Below are 17,687 nucleotides of genomic sequence, written 5' to 3'. Positions count from 1 at the left end.
AAAGGTATTTTAGCGACTTTCCGGTATTTTGCGTAAAATAATTGTGAATATTAGAAAAAAATGTAAATTTAGATAGTTACATAACTTTTGAATGGGAGGGATGTACAGGAAAACCTTACGGCGCGTTACATGGGGGGTGGAGGGTCAAATATCAATAAAAATTGCGTTACGTAATACTTGCACGGCCCCAAAGCTGTGGAATAGTGTGCCAGCATACGTGTTTCCCTTTTCCTACTTCTTGGGGTCCTTCAATCGGAGCGTGAAGAGAATAGGCAGGTCGTCATAACTGTGCCGTGAGCCCTCATTCTGGAGATATATTTATCTCTTGCCGGTTGGTATTCTTTTTGGACGTCACTTCACTTACCATCGCGTGCAGACTTGTAGTAAAGCACTTTACCGTGCCTTTGATAGAAGAAAATAAGCATTGTTGGTCGCAGCGTTACCACAGGCGTGGGGGGTCGATCCTTGACGCTCTTCATGTCGACATCGGTGGTGGTCTCCGGCGCGATGGTCACGATCTCGCCGAACGCTATCGACGCGCCGTCAACGTTCACGTATTGCCTCGCCAGCTCTGCTGCCACTTGGACGGACCATCGTGGTACTTTCGCGCTGTTGGATAAACAAACATGGAGGTATACTAGGTGTTCATCGCTGGCTATGAAAGTCCTTTTGGGATAAGAAGTAGGTATTATGATTATTCATTTACATCTATCTATAAATTATCTAGACTTTTATATTTTCGCAGCACTTTTGACTTGTATTCATTTCTATGGCATTTAGCTTGCTTATACTATATGAAGTATGAAAATAAATAAATAAACATCCATATTTCAAATAGCAATAGACAAGCCCGATCTTAGGGGTCTTCGGCTGGGCAATTGCCCAGAGCGCCAAAAATAAAGAGCAGTTAAATTAAGGGCGCCAGGCGGTTACACGGAGACCTCAATTTTCTCTCTAAGATAGCAAAATTTTATAAAAATGACCAAGCTCACGAGTTAGATAAAAATATTTTGTAAAGTATTTTCTTAGGAAGTATATGGAATAATAATATTCTTTGGAACGACTTAATGACTTATAATATGCCAATCCAAAGGCAGTTAATATTATTTTTGAAGGTAAATATCTAGATCAGGCCCTGGCATTAGGAGTGACATACTGACCGTTTCTTGGCGGCGGTGGGGCGGTAATTCTGGAAGAACACGTGCGCGGCGCGCGAGCTCACCACGCGCTCCACGTCGCGCAGCAGCAGGTGCACGCGCCGCCGCGTCACACCGCGTTCTCCAACATCTGTATTCGGAGATGAACGATCTTAGTATATAATGTAATGATATCAGCCATGTATTATATACTGTCCCACTGTTGGGCGGGCCTCCTCTACTACTGAGAGAGTGGCCTCCACCACTACAGTGCGGATTAGTAGACTTCACACACCCTCGAAAATTCCTATAGAGAATTTCTCGGGTATGCAGGTTTCCACACGATGTTTTCCTTCACCGTTAAAGCAAGCGATAATTCACAAAGAATACACACATATTTTTTAGAAAAGTCAGAGTGTGTGCCCTTTGTGATTTGAACCCGCGGACATTCGTCTCGGCAGTCCGTTCCACAACCAACTAGGCTATCGCCGCTTACAAAAATGATCTTAATATGGCTGTCTCTAACTCCAGGCTCAAACCATCTCTCTAGTATAAACTGTGGAAGGTTGCAAATGTTAGTTATGAATAATATAACAAACAAAAAAATCCTATTATGATGAAGTGAGATCTTATGCATTATGGAACATAGCCAATAAGGATGCGATTTGAATGTATAACTATGTTAAGTAACATAAGTAAAGACTGAAGATTTGAAGATGATTGAAGATTATTTTGTGAGTAAATTCACTTGCCCACATAATTATAATATTTTGACTAAACAAATGAGAAGAAAATATTCCTGATATTATATTTCAAGGACGTGCGTCTTTCTCCTGATTAAGACGTCGCGCAAACGCCGTCAACATGTTTCTGAGAAACTATAATGGCTATTACTTCAATAAGCTCAATTTCATAGAAGTGTTTACACGGCGCCTGTATCGCTAATTAATACACCTATTGTACCGTTCATATTTTTAACGTCAAAAAATTTTTTATGCATATAAAGATATCCTACGTTCAGCCACAAATTAATGTATACATTACAGGAATGTTCCATATGATAATTCTTGTAATTTTATACCTCTATCCCATAAATGCTTTTGGGCTAACTATACCTACATCACCAATATTTTTTTTGGGATAGAATACCTCTTCAAGCAACTTGACTGGAGCAGAAGGCAACACAGTTTGCAGATCCATCCTGGCCCGCGCCTGTCCCAAAGTCATCAGAGCGTCGCCTTGTGTCGACACCGCTGTGGCCATCGCCTCGACCGCCAGTTGCTGCGCTAGCTCAGGGCTCATGCCTTTGCTCCACGCTTGGACTGTTATGCAAAATTAAATTTGCTTGATGATTTTGACGTACACATAATTACATCTAATAATGAATAATAATATCAGCTGTATTATATACTGTGCTAGCACTTTAGTGTTCTCCACCATGTAAGTGGTGACTTAAGTCACCCACAAATTAATTTCTGACGTTTGTTACACGATATTCACGTACACTCAAAGTGCCGCTATTATTTTTGGGCAGTCCGAATAGGCTAGCATTAGTAATGCTACAATTTGTCCACTTCTTGATTAATCTGATAATCGATGTTGTTACACGATAATATGATCTTAGCATTAGGAAAGAAAACACATTTTAAAATAGAACAGTATAGAAATAGTCGACGAACCTTTTCAAATTCCACGCCCATTTTCCTAACGAGTTGATTCGCCTTCGCTGTGCCGCCGTGGTTGTTTCCAATTGGCTAGTCTGATTCTCTGCAGTTCCAAGTCCGTATTGTACGCGTAAACCTCTGCCTTCCTGCATAAAACAAGTTCAATTTTAACAAACCTCTAAACCTCTCAATAAACTTTCGAATTTAACACTATATTACTAAGATTATTGTTTCCGTGGCAGGATAGGTACCAAGCGAGCAATTACGTAATGATAAGGAGCATTTACATGAGAATATAAAATAATAATATTTACTTTGCTCGTCTCATCGCTCCAGCCGTCATATCTTCTGTGTGGCAGCAGGGGAGGAGTGCTTCTTCTTGTATTTTTTGATTCTGAGCCTCTACACGCATTCTCCATTTCTCATTTGCCTGTGTAATCATGCAAAAGAAATTCCCGTTTTAGTTTAAAATCTCTATTTACCCCATTAGATTTGCTAGTTATGTAATTCCATGATTAGGACTAATTGCAAAGGTCTAATGGATCAATAGTTGATATTACAATTAACTAAAAATATACATTATGAAAGCAATTCGATACATCACACTGATTGCTGTACATAGTGGTTAGTTTTGACTTGAAGTTTAGTCTAATCTATCAATTTTAACATCAGTCAAGTGTAGCCAGGACTACTGCAAGCAAAGATTACAAAAGACAAGCGAATTAGGTGAATGTCTGATACCTCATCCTCAAGTCGTTTCTTTTTGGCCTCCCTTTCTTTAGTCGAATCGCTTCTTCTCATTCGTCCGCCACTGGCGAACCATGGTAATCTTTCTTCGCAGCTCCATCTCCGCCGCGGCCTGAACTCTCTGCTTTATTCGGTTCTGTTTCTCATGCGCACGCGCCGCTCGCTCGCGACGTTGCTTCTCGTTGTACTCCGCCAAATATTTCATTCTGGCTTGTATTTTCTTCTCTTGTTCTTTGGCTCTGTTAGGTTAAAATAGAAAAACCGTAAGAATTTCTTATTGATTAGAAACGTTTGATGGCCTTACATCAACAATTTATACAAATGATTCCAGGTAATATTATCATTTCTATATTTTTTATTTAACATAATGTCGTTAGCCTGACAAAGTGACTACAGTTGGCTATGACTGGATTTAAAAAGATAGATACACAAATATGCTATATATTTATGCAAAAATCAAATAAATCTTATAACTTCAAATAAAATTTACCAAAATGCAAGCAAGGCTGCATTCGAAATAAATTATATCACTTAGTATATCCACAGAAGAACTTTGCAATTTCTTTCGCATCGAACGACAGTAATTATAAACGAAAACAAAAAAGCATCTAATGAAGCCGGTTGGGGACAGCTTGCGAACTATTTACGGAAAGAACTGCGCGATAAATTTTCCTAGGTGACGCTTAAGCGCTCTTCAAGAGTCGGTCCGCAGCTAGGGTTGATTTTAATTAGAAAGCTTTTGAAGTCTCGCTGTTTTATATTAATTTATGAATACAAACTGAAGTATTTTTATTTAAAATATGTATTTTAGCACCACACCTGTTTGTCTAATAATAGTAGAGAGTTAGAAGTAAATACACAGCACAAAAATTACCCTTTCAAGACCAAGAAAGTACATTTTTATAGTATGTAACCGTCGCTGTAAAGTTAATTAGTTGCATCGGATCTCTGACACCCTTCTGGTAGTGTCATACATTCAGCAGCACAAAGTAATCACAGTGTTTAAAAATATTACTATTTAATAGTATTTAATAGTATCCCTCTCAGTAGTAGAGAGGCCCGTGCTCAGCAGTGGGCGAAGTTTATAAGACAGGGCTGATATTATTATTATTATACTATTTAATAGTACTGAAATTTTACGTATTATACAATGTATGCGCAATGTATAGGTAATATAGTGATTAGTGACGAGGCTACCTTCAAAATAATCATAAAATATTAAGGTAATTCAGATACAACACTATTTTTTTATGCGCGCACGTCAAAGTAACCTACTGCACCTGATGGTAAGTGAAGTGGGATTCAATAGAATGTCGACTGACGAGAGATGATTACTCCTCGAGAGAATTGACACAATTATGCTGGCCTGTTGGAGCGGATATACCACGGCTGATCACGGAACGCGACACACTTACGTGGCCCACTATGGTGGGTTTTAATACCTTGTGTACGGTGGTCGCTATCTGGGATATAAAATATATCCTTCCATTTTGCCATTCCGTCAATAAATTAAAGCACACATTCGTCTTTACGTATGGTAACGTCATACCAACAATCATCCATGAATAACAAATATTTTCACCAAAAGTTCCTATTTTACTTTTCTGATATTTTGATCATTTTATAGATCAGTGCGAATTTATGATCATATTGCGTGAGTGTATCTCTTACAAAATGCGTAATGTTTCCGCTATGAAGAATTATCTTACTAGTTCCATTTAGGCGTGAAAATTAAAATATTTTTATGGTTTTATTTTGTTCGAAACTTAAACTTTTTTATTTTACAAAGTTATTTTTAATAAGATAACTGTGTTACGACAAGTTTCAAGCATCAACATAATTTCAAAATAATCTTGTATAAACTCAAGCATTTGTCCCCCAAACATTAGAAACAAAACTTAACAGCCACATTGAGCCACTTATAGTCCCAACAAGTGATAGGGGCGAGTCTATTGCTATACAAGGAGGCATAAATTCAAACTGCGGGATGTGTTTTTAACCGACTTCAAAAAAAGAAGGAGGTTCTCTATTCGACTCTATTTTTTATTTATGTTTTTTTTATTCGAATTTCACTAAAATTTTCGTTGTTTTATCATAAAAGGTTACTGCAATACGTTGCCAATAAACTAATAAGGCGGTAGAATTATAAAATGTATCTTCATATCGAATCATGTTCTAGTTGCATTGTCCGACATTAAACTTGTGCTATTTGAATGCTATTTGAAGTTACTTAAAGTAAATAGTAATTTAGTTTAAATGTAAATTTGCAGTGTACAGTCTTGATGAATAACACCCCGAAATGGTTTATGCAAATGCAACAAAGTTTGCGACTGCGGAGCGACGCGACGTCGCGAATGCACGCAAGCGGTTCACAAACGAAAAGCAATTTGGAATGCGAATAATCACCACTAGATAATATCGGAAATTAATTCAAAATCGCTTTATAGATAGTTTAAAGCGACTTTGTTGCAGATATGGACGAGTTTAATATTAGTAATTAATGATATTGCGATTGAGTTAAATTAAATTATCCCTCTTAGCCGAATTTCAGCCATGGCGGCCAACCTCAACGGAGATCCACCAGGTACGCAGGAGATATTATAATGCACAAGTCTGTGCCACAATACACACGTGCACTCTCTGTCCCTTCACTCTTATAGTCCGATAAGACGGCAATCCGACATGACCAACGAGATCAGGCGCAGGACCAACGGCTTTACGTGCTTTCCGAGGCACGAGGGTACCTACTACATCAACTTCCTAACTCCGAGCTGCGACTAGGTAATTTTTAAGATGGAAAAATGCAGTCACTATTATTTTTGGCATGTCCGGTGATTCGCACACAGGACCTCAGCGGCGTAGGCGTATTCGTACATCGTATATGTTGCAACTACGCCTACTACTAGTCCACGAGTTATTTAACTCGTGAACTAGTAATTTTACTATGTACAATGACGGAGCGACAAAGTAATTCCATGTCGGAATCTACTTAAAAGTTTTTATTGAGACTCATAGACTAATCTAAGCATTCAAAACTCCTGTGGATTTAATTTCTTCAGGTTCATGGCCAGGGGCCAGAATGCGATCACGACAAATGGTTATCTCATTATGATGACCTCTTCGAAACCGCTTATACCATCAGGTTCCCGAACTTACAGATTAAAATCCCACTTCAAACATCAGCCCATTTTGACAAAATTGTTTGAAATATTTCACAATATAAGCCTCAATCAACGCAGACAGTTAAACGGCGTAACTACAAGTTGCGATTTAAAATCTTGTTATGTTTGAGGAAAATTCCGCACCAAATCTCACGCCACTTTCGTGGAGTTTCAATTAAATAATAAAACCGTTTAACGTGACAAATGAAATCTGCAAGAAACGTCTAAATTTTGTAGACATTGTCGAATTTCTTTGTTGTAGGTTATATTTCTTTCGCAATTGTTTTGGAAAACCTTAAGAAATTATTGATCTTTCCAAAGTAGTGTCGTTAAAAATACTTAAAACTTTAAAGTTTCAAAACGAAGAAAATTATTCGTATGGAACAAGTCTAAATATCATCAAGGAATTATTAACTAGCGGCTACGAAGATTAACGTTCAAAAACATTGTTTTTTCGTTAATAAGATTATGAAGCTAAAATACAAAGAAATTGATTAAACAACAAATTGAGAATTATATGGACAGCGTGCCTAGCAGAAACAGCAACTAAGGGCTTCGCAAGGCAACTAAATGAAAATAGAGTGTCACCATTAATCAGCGGGTGGATGCTCACGTACCGACCTTGTGATCCCAGTTAGGCCTGCCTATTCTCGCCTAAATATTCAACAGACACTCATTAGGCTGCGCAATAAATGAATACACCCCTTTTGAATGGCGAATAAAAACTAAGTTGTGTTGAAAATTGTCTTTCTTAGAGACCAGTTTGCTTTCTTTAGTAATGTTGCCCAGACGAATTGCATGCCATTACTTATTTATTTCAACTTATAAACCTCATAAGCGGTGCAAATTAATAACCGTTACAATCATAACAGTAGATTAAATACCTTTAAAGTTATCACCAATAGAATATTTACTTACTGTAATTATAAACTCCGAAACCATAATATTTAAATATTGAACGTTACTAACAGTCGTTTTTTTTCGGCCCATTCATCTGCATGTTCCTGCGCTACCCTCTCTAGGTGTTCTCTGGCCTTCTCCGCTTTGGTGAATACCTGCAACCGCCGCGCCACGTCCACCTCCACTCGCTTCAGCGTCAAGTCATCGCGCGCTCGCTCATCCTGTTGAAATCATTATCTGTGGTAACTGATTTTAACTTGCATAGAAATTTATAATGACGTAGAATAATGTTCTACAGAATAGCCAGTGGATCCACTAATAAATTTTAGTTCACAGGGTTTATTTCCGTCATATGATGTGACAAGGTGAGTCAGGGTTTCGTTTTACATTTTACATATTGGGCATAAATTCAATTAATAAAGTATTCGAAGTCTGAAATTCCGCCGCCTAAGCTAATAGTTCAAATAAGACGTAAGCGTATTGAAGCGATTTAAAGGTATTTTTTTTAAACCCGTCAAAATTCAATGTTCAGATAGGATCATTTTCCATTATCAAAAATCATCTCACCAGATTCCTCATCTCCACATGAATTCGGTCCATGAACTGATTGTACAGATATTTCCTGTACTGATTGAACTCCTTCAGTGAGCACACCGCCCTGCCTTCCTTGGTGCAGTAGCCGAGCTGCTTCATGCGTCTCCTCGCCGGCTTCTGCGCGAAGTGATGAGCCAGGTGTGGGTCATGCATGGGCACGTAGTCATAGGATACGTTGTTGCAGTACGGATCAGTCAGGTCGAAGGTCGGCTGCGGGCCGTCTTTGCCGAGGCCGAGACGACGCACCTGGAAGCGGTTTTCTGTTGTAATGGTTTTGGTAACAATAGGATTATGCTGTATTTTAATATTAATATTTTAATTGCTGAAGTTTGGGTGATTGGATATTTGTCAAAAAAGCAGTAACTGCTGGATTATGAGCATCATAACCGCCCATACACATAAGCAACATGATCCGAATTTTGAATTACAAACGACATCACTATACTCGTTCCACTACGAGTTGTTTTACTTTTTAACTTCTGGTGGAAAAAGAGGGGTGTTAAAGTTTAAGATGTGTATCCCTATGTCTGTCTGTGGCATTGTAGCTTCTAAACGAACGAATCGGTCTTGATGCGTTTTTTTTCGTACAATCGAGATGGTACTTAGCTATAATTTATGAAGATCTGTTTGGTTAGAAGAATATCAGAACATTTTCTACTTTCATAGGTCTGATTGTTTTAAAATTTTCTGTATTGTTATTTCGGTGATATTTTTAAGACATGGTAACGTTCAGCTGATGCTGCAACGTTAAGTAGTCTACGGGATACACGACTCCTCTGCAGCTTACAGTAGCTATACCGTATTTGGGCTTAAAATAATAGTATCAATGATTAGCTGTTAGGCATCGAGTGTTAGGTAGATGATGATCGAGGCCCATCGTGGGGAAAATAATAATCTAAAAAGTTAGAAATAAAAATTAAATCAGATATTTAAAAATCCCCTGATATAAAAAAAGAAGTTTGTTTTTCGTTTACAAGTAACTTGTAATATTTTGATCCCAGCGTCATGGGACAAAACCTCTGACCGGAAATTGAAAATAATTCTTTAGTAGTCGTCCAATGCGAAGACGGTTGGGTCAGAATATAACTAGTAGGTAATTATTTTAAAGTAAACGACAAACACATAATTTTTTTTAAGTTTTTTTTTTCAGTTAAGGCTTGTTAAACATTTAATTCAAAATTTGTCATTAATCTATCTGCAGCTGCAGAGGTTTAACGCGCGATTCTGCGGGAGAGCTAAACTCGTAATCTAAACTAGCTTCGGAGGCGTAAAAAAGACAGGATACAATGTAGCCTTGATTACTTTGTAAAAAGTAACCTACAATCTACCCTTAAATTTGTCTTCAAAATGATTAGCTGTAAAAACAAATTGCCGCTAGAAACAAACAGACAAAATTACAAAGCGTATTTATTTTTAGCTATCTGACGTGCCTATACATAAAATATTAATGCGTTTCATAAATTTATATGCCATTTCGTAATTTTATGTATAAGTGATTGGCATAATAGCGGAAACTAGTTAAGTAAAGCTAAAGGCACCGCCTAAGTTTAAAGCATCCGGGGGTTATTCTCTACAACACACGACATAATGACGTGCGAAATTTTATCTATATATATATATATATATAAAAATGAATCCCTGTTTCCCTTGGTCACACATTCACGCGTGAACGGCTGGACCGATTTTACTATTTTTTTTTTGTTGTGTTTGTTATTGTCGGGAGAAGGATCTTATAAAAGAAGAAGTTAAGGAAGATGAGCGGAACGTTAGAAAATTTAATAAAAGTTAATTTCAGCAGTTGAAAGAATGCGCGCTGCAAATTCATAGTTAAGACGGGACAACGTCTGTCGGGTCAACTAGTTGAATAATAAAATCGTGCGTGGTATTTTGATTTATTTTGATGGAAATCTGAAAGTAAGTGCTTTTCCCTGTTTTATTATTATTACTTAACAAAAGGCATAATACAAAACAAAATCATTATTAACAATCCTTAAGCACTAAATTACATTAAGACTAGTTTGCCTTCCTTAAACGTATGCCCTAATCGAAATTAAACATTGAAAAAAGGTAATATGAATAGGAAATATTCGGTCCTTTAAACGAAATGTAAAGAGGCGGCAAACCTTTGGCTCCCTTTGATATTTAGAGTGTTATTTTTCTTGGTAAGCAATACATTTACGTATTTTAATTCTTAGGGAATTTGCTACATAAATGTATTACTAAAAAATTACTGCGTGGTAATCTTTAAACTTGATTAAAAAACATTTGATTAAGTTCACATTTCGTATATATTCCGGTATTTCTCTATAAGCAAACACTTAACTTTCTTTGGAGAGATTTGTACAACTATGATATTTATCTACTACTTTGATAATAACAAGATTCTGTAGATCGTAATGATTCGACAGGGAAATTGCGGTCGATGCCGAAATGACGTGACGGGCTTGCTTTAGTCGCCGCGCAAACGTGTAACTTGTACCCAAGATAAGAAGCTGAATAAAATTGATAAATTTCATAGGATCTAGAGAAACCAAAGAGTTTGTGGTTACGTCAGAATGAAATTCTTCTTGTAGAATATAAACTCTACTGTTTTTTTATTCTGATACACATTATTGAATTAAAATCATCCATTTAAATAGTAACCGCATTAATTAAATAATTTATTTATTTTTTTACGCAAAGACCTCCAACGAAGTATACACGGACATATAATAATAAAAACAACGGCGTAGCCTAATATTATTATCACCTTGGAAGTGTCAATTTAATTAATAAATAAATAAAAAGTACTGAATCTAAAGTTACGTTTACGCCTTAAGAGTTGAACTTACGCAAAACCCTCGGAATGACGTTTCAAAGAAAATAATGGGCCAGTCAGGGAGTTGGGGGGATGCGCAGTGAACCTTCAAAACGCCTCTTTGATCCGTCTCAAAAGAAATACCCGCTTTAAGTACCGCATTTTTGATCTTTATTTTATTATAGAAATCGTACACGTAAGTACATTTTTTAGGGCAATTTTACAAAGCTACTTATTTTTTTCTATTTATTACAGATCTAAATCATAACCTGATTATGTCGCTCTGGTAGATAAATGTTTAAATATTTAACTTTCAACAACTACATAACAAACTTAAATTACTTAATTATATGCATTACACTTATATGAGTTAAAATATAAGATACACTTTGACTAACAATTTTGCGCTCTTTCTTTTCGAAAATTATCTGACTTATTTTAGAATAAGGTACACATTTGATCGGGGCGTCGTAAATATCGACTGAAGAGCGCAGTCAAACTTCATCTGACTATAATAGCTAATTACATTGAGCGAAGTTACTATGAAATTGTCGCCAGTTTGCAAATTATGGATTTGGAGAATTCTATCTATTCCCTCACTGATTGCGGAGGCAATTAACTGGGACCGTCAGGATCCGGGGCATCCATGTGAATTCTTCGAAATTATGACGAAGTTTTCTGGTTTTACAATTTCGAATGTATGTCAAGTCTGCCAATCTATACTAGGCCATCATGGTGGACTAGGGCCTAAACCTAACAGTAGAGGAGGCTCATTTCCAGCAGTAGGACAATATATAAGGGCTGGTATTATTGAATTGTATATTCAGACCCGTTGCTCCTGCGCCTGATCTCTACACAGGAGGAACAGAGAGTGCACCTGTTTATTGCGCACACACTTGTGCATTATGATATATCTTCGCAGGAGATATATCATAGAGATGAACGAGTTAAATGCATACTCTCTGAATTCACAGACAAATCACTACGTTTTAATTTTGCTGAAGAAATATTAATCCTATATTAATCAACGTCCATAAAAACTCACATAATTATTAAAGTCACGTTATTATAAATTAAGAAGAATCTCATACTGATAACGAGTTTCGAAGCGAAGGTAGTTTATTAACGGTCAAAATAAGGTATAAGTTCAAAGTAAAGATACCTTTGAATTTGAAATATATGTAATAATTTTATACCAAAGTAGAGAGAAACGTAATGAGACAACTTAAACTAAGCATATTATTCGCCCAAGTATATATTAGAAAGGTTATGTGAAGGAGTTGCCAGATGTGGTAGGGTTACCTTTGTAGATTTATAGGAATAGTTGCACTCGATGATAATTTATTTTGTTGTAGTCATTGATGTATATTCTACAGACACGAACGTCCATTATTTGTTAAAAATCTGAACCAAAATGACAACCAAAACGTCACCGTTAAAACCTATTTATTCACTTAAACAATAAATAATTTTACTTATTTGACTAATATTTTTTATTCAAATCTATGTTTACACTTAGACTCGAGTTCTTATATCATGAGCGCCACTGCGTACACAACCACAAGCTGTCAATATTGACCACACCAAAGTCGGTTTGAATGGACTGCAGTTCAATTCAGTTGAACACAGTGAATGTTCGGAACGCCAAATCTCGTACGGAGTACACATATATCGATGGTTATAACTGTTAATATGTTCTTGATTTAATTAACAAAAGATTTTAATAGTTCTCAAATTTACGAAATATTTGACTGGACTTAACAGCTACGCTAAATATCCTACCGATATAAAAATATCAAAGTTTTTGGAGATGTTTGGATGTTTGTTCACATCACGCATTCGCCAATGAATGGACTAAGATACAGAAGCAAACAGCAAACCAAGATCTAGATAAACATAGGCTAATGTTTATTCCGGAACAGAAAATGGTGGGAATTTCATTTCAGACCTTGACGGTAGTTGCCGATAAACATTAAATGTAAATACTAGAATAGAATCATATGCTGCAGTATCAGTCAGGCTGGTACTGCAGCAAGGAAAATGAGAGTTCCCATTGTTGGCATAATAGGTATAACTGTGTTATATTTCTTAATATACATGACATTTTTCTCGCCCTTTATTATATATACTGCTATTGTCTCAATTATAAAATCTTTCTTTCTTTCTAGAATCCGCAAAATTTCGGCACCAAAACGTATTACCCTACGAATTCTAAATAGTTCACTAGTTCCCGTAAATTGTCCAAAAGGTCTGGCAACACAGACCGCAAGGGTCAACCGCTAATCGTGACCCTACCCTAACGTCTACGTGTTATTTAGAAGTACCCTAACTTTTGTACAGAATTAGAAAACTATTTATGTTGATAACTAGATGTATGTAGTTTGGCGCTCGCTAACCGTGAAACGTTAACATTTGTTACCTATTCGAAGTCGAGAAATTGTTTGTGAGCTTATTTCTGACTACCTTTTGCTCCTAGTATAAGTTACTTATTAAGTGTTGTTCTGATAATGAAAGAAAGTTTATACTAGGCTCAGTTCTAATTGAGTTCACCACTATGCGCGTTGTGTTTAGTAAACGATTCTCATCTCAATCTTCAATCCGAATCCCAGAATGAACCAATCAAATTAAGTCATTTGTAACCATGTATTTTTTTATTGGTCCTTTTTTTATATATATCGAAAAAAGCGTTTGGGAATGCTTATTGAAATTTGCGGTTAATATTCCGAAGATGATTATCGGGAAACGTTAAAAATGCTTATTATAGACTTATTATGGCAACACTTACACACAGACTACTCTCAATTTCTGTATTTTATGGAAGACGGGCTCAATGGACTTCTTTCTAGAGCCGTAATAAATAAATTTAAAAAAAGACTACTCTCAATGCGAGTACAGTGATGATAACATATCACTGACCCATCTTATCTTATCGTACTGTATTATAATAGCGAAGGTTTGTGACAATATTTGAATGTATGATAGAACTAATTCAAAAACAGCTGTCTACGCATTGACCATATCCTGGATTACAGCAAAAGCTCCTTATTATCCCGGGAATTTGATCTCGTGGGGAGTAATTGAAACTATATACTATACGTGTCGTATTGATGGCGTAATGGATTGCTATAGCAATTAGGCCCTTTTGTAGCGGGAAGAAATTTCACATTAGCGAAGTGAGCAATGCTTAGTATAAAAAAAAATACTTTTGTTGAACAACATATAATCTAACATCAGCATACAAACTCATTTAAACTGATTGAAATAAAACTATTTAGCGGATTCTACCGCGGTTTTTATATTCTAATTGTTTTGAAGTCTGGCAGCTTCAAGACTGTGTAAGCTAATTCTGCATAGATCGAACCGTCAACAGCTAAATTTTAAAAAACAAAATTACATACATGTTAAATGCGGATAGATATTGTAACTTTGACTTTTCTGATGACCAACACCTTAATCCGCCTCGTCATCACGAAGTTTGCAAAGTCTTCGAAGATGTCGGGAGAATTTTATAATATAAAAACCGCGATGAAATCGGAAAAAAGGTTTTATTTCAATGTCTCACATTCGTGTAAACATAACAAATCATCATTTAAACTCAGTAAATACGGAAGCAAACACCGGCAGCGTCTCCCATAATGATACCGTACGTTTTGAATACAAAATAAAGGTTGATTTAAAGCTGTCGAGCCTTCATTCATGGCTTAGTTCATGCGTCTTGGAAATGCCTGGGGGATTTGCATGACAATTTCATTTCAAACCGAGCTGTCTGCTTAATCCTTGCGAAATATTGAGGGTGTTTACCGAACGTCTTTAAGGGGGCTGTATATTATTGACCTGGGTTATTAAGGGCTTGTGTGCCAGATTCAGATTCTACGATAGTTCTGCTATTTTAAAAGTAAAAGGTTTCTAAAAGGGTAAAATGGCTGATGTATGCACATGTATTATATAAGAATTAATTCATTTAATTACTGGTGGTAGGTCTCTCCTATGTGAGGGGTTGTCTGGGTAAATACTACCAGAATTTTATTTCTATCGTCAAGCACCAGTATTCGTGCACTGTTACCCTGAGATCAAGGTTTGTACACAATGTGTGCAAATATCCATTTGTACTCCCTTTGAATATTATATATAATGAGAATTGATAGAAAACAACTTCAAGCTAGTAACAGGCAAGAGCTGGCGCACGACAGGGACAGCTGGCGGGCTCTCGTCGGAGGCCAAGACTCACTAATTCGCTAAGCCAACGGAGTAAGTAAGTAAGATAAGTATAATAACAAAGCCATGTTTACTATTATTTATTAAAATAGTTCCATTAAATTTATTAGCAAAAAGAATTATAAATGATTACTCACATCTTCACCAATCTTTCCGCGCGAGAATATAATTTTCCCAGCTGGCATTTTTGGCATAGGCAGCTTATTTTCAAGCCCAAGTCTATACCACAGCGGTAATCCATTTTTGGGAACAGCTCTAACAGGTTTTGGTATCGAGTCAATCACCTTCTTCAGCTCAGTCGGTTTCCTGAGCGTCATCAATGTTATATCTATGTCTGAAATATCATCGAGGTCCAAATCCGAGGTCTTGGCCGAAGACATTATTAATTAATTTGTTAATAAAAATCACAAAAACCTCACTGCACGGAGTAGAAAGTAAACTAAAAATTTGACAGTAAAATATAAATATCAAGTTCTATTTTTAAATGTTCTTTTTTTAAGCCAATGTGGCCAGTAGTTGATATTTTTAAATTAAAATACAATTTATTATTGAATTAAAACTACTTTTCGGATTTGATTGCGTTTTTTTTTTTGTAATTTAATTTTCTTTTAATATTCATGAAGTCTTCGAAACATCGGGAGAAAATTAAATTACAAAAACCGCGATAAAACTCGAGATCTAGTTTTTTTTTCGATATAAAGAGAACATAAGAACTCATTATACAACTAATTATAATTATGATACTTTATTAAACCCTGACACAAAAAAAAGTTATTGATTTAAAGTGTGTATCTGTTTATGATATCGTAGCTCCCAAACGAATTGACCGATTATGATGCGGTTTTTTAAATGGTGATGTGATCGAGACGGTTAATAGATATAATTTATGAATCTATTCAGGCATTTGTGAAGTAATTTGTAAGTATATATAAGTATTTTTTTATATCATTAATTTTTGGTCTACGAAGATGGAATAGGCCGAGAGACACCATTTGGTGAAAGTTCCAGGTGTTTCTTTGAGAATTCAGGGATACCTTAGGACGTTAGCTGTCGGATCAAGAATATTTACGATCTTTTCCTTATAAAGGCCTTTATACACTCACATATAAAATATATTAATTTTGTACGCTTCTACAAACATCAAACACATCATATTTTAACTAGATTTAAAAATATATGTTGCGTATTATAACTTGTTTACTTTAGACTCTCTTTAAGTCGAAAATAACATCAAAGAAATCATCTGTTGATAAAAACATATTTATATTTGAAAAAGAAAAGAATTCGATTTCGCGAAATGGAACTCAAAGCAATGAGATTATAATAAAGACGACTTTATAAGTTATTTTTAATATTTTTTCTATTTAGACTAGCACTATGATTTCTTGGTTTACGGCCCATTCACACTTACCACAACCACAACACATCGCAGCAATAAAACGTGGTCCCGAAATGGTTACGTTGTGGTTGATAGCTACGATAATATTGTTTATATAAAAATAAATTCAAGCAAACCATGTTTTTCAGCAGAATTCAACCGTGTGGTCACTGCAACCATAATTTGTCGCTGTGATTTGGTTGTGGTACGTGTGAATGTACCTTTAGGCACAATGTAGAGAAAATATGAATTCTTTTAAAAGGTAATGATTTCCAAATTTAAAATCAAGCATAATATTCAATAGTTAAGAATCATTTTCGATTGAACTATTCTACCTGAGTATTGTTTATGAAGTAAAAATAACAAATTGGACTTCGGCCTTATACTGCAGAAAAACAAACTATGTGGCTATTTTGATTGGAAGCCATGTGAGTTTTTAAATATGCTAAGATTAAGTAGTTGGATATGAACTATAAGCCGATTAGATATTGCGACAGATTTTTAGCGTATCACTGTCGGGCCCTCGCGACCGAAACTATACTAGGGATTACTTGTGGCCTCGCCTGTTTAAAGTCCAACTGTGTCAGTACTCATTCGGGATAATTAGCATTTTTTTTTAATCGACTGTCTCGGAGGCGTAGTTGTACTGCATGCGCGGTGCGGCAATGCTTTGAGGTCCTGGGTTCGAGACCCAGGTCGGGCAAAGTGATATTTGGGTTTTTCTGCTCAGTATCAGGTCGGAGTTTGGAATTTGTGCGCGATACGGCGATAGACTCGCCCGCTATCACATCATGGAACGGAACACACTTGGCGAAAAGTGGGTACCCTGGTTGCGCCTCTGCATACTCCTTCAGGGATAAATGCGTGATGTTTGTGTTTGTGGGTATGTGTGTGTGTGTGTGTGTTTTGAATCTAATCTATGGTCTTCTTGAGTGTAAAATTTCATCCATATTCAGTAAACGATCTTTACAATATAATACGATACGACACACTAACACTAACGTCTTTAACTTCCAAGGGGTAGGCAGAGGCGCAACTAGTAAATCCACTTTCCGCCGTTTGTATTCCGTCCCATGATGTCATAGGGGGCAAGCC

At 36.3% G+C, this 17,687-nt stretch overlaps 1 non-coding gene across 1 annotated transcript; it reads right to left on the bottom strand.

Moving 5' to 3' along the window:
* Positions 1-111: 111 nt before the first annotated feature.
* Positions 112-15,692, bottom strand: LOC115449890. The gene is made up of 9 exons (XR_005112970.1): positions 15,352-15,692; positions 8,176-8,448; positions 7,678-7,829; positions 3,542-3,786; positions 3,115-3,230; positions 2,816-2,946; positions 2,261-2,458; positions 1,161-1,278; positions 112-609 (listed from the first exon to the last, which is right to left on the bottom strand). It is a non-coding gene; the product is annotated as an uncharacterized LOC115449890 (transcript).
* Between the last annotated feature and the right edge of the window lie 1,995 nt (positions 15,693-17,687).

Source organism: Manduca sexta, chromosome 25 (genome assembly GCF_014839805.1).
Source record: "Manduca sexta isolate Smith_Timp_Sample1 chromosome 25, JHU_Msex_v1.0, whole genome shotgun sequence".
Taxonomy (NCBI): domain Eukaryota; kingdom Metazoa; phylum Arthropoda; class Insecta; order Lepidoptera; family Sphingidae; genus Manduca; species Manduca sexta.
The sequence above is the reverse complement of the archived record's forward strand: the minus strand, read 5'-3'. Positions and strand labels throughout refer to the sequence as shown.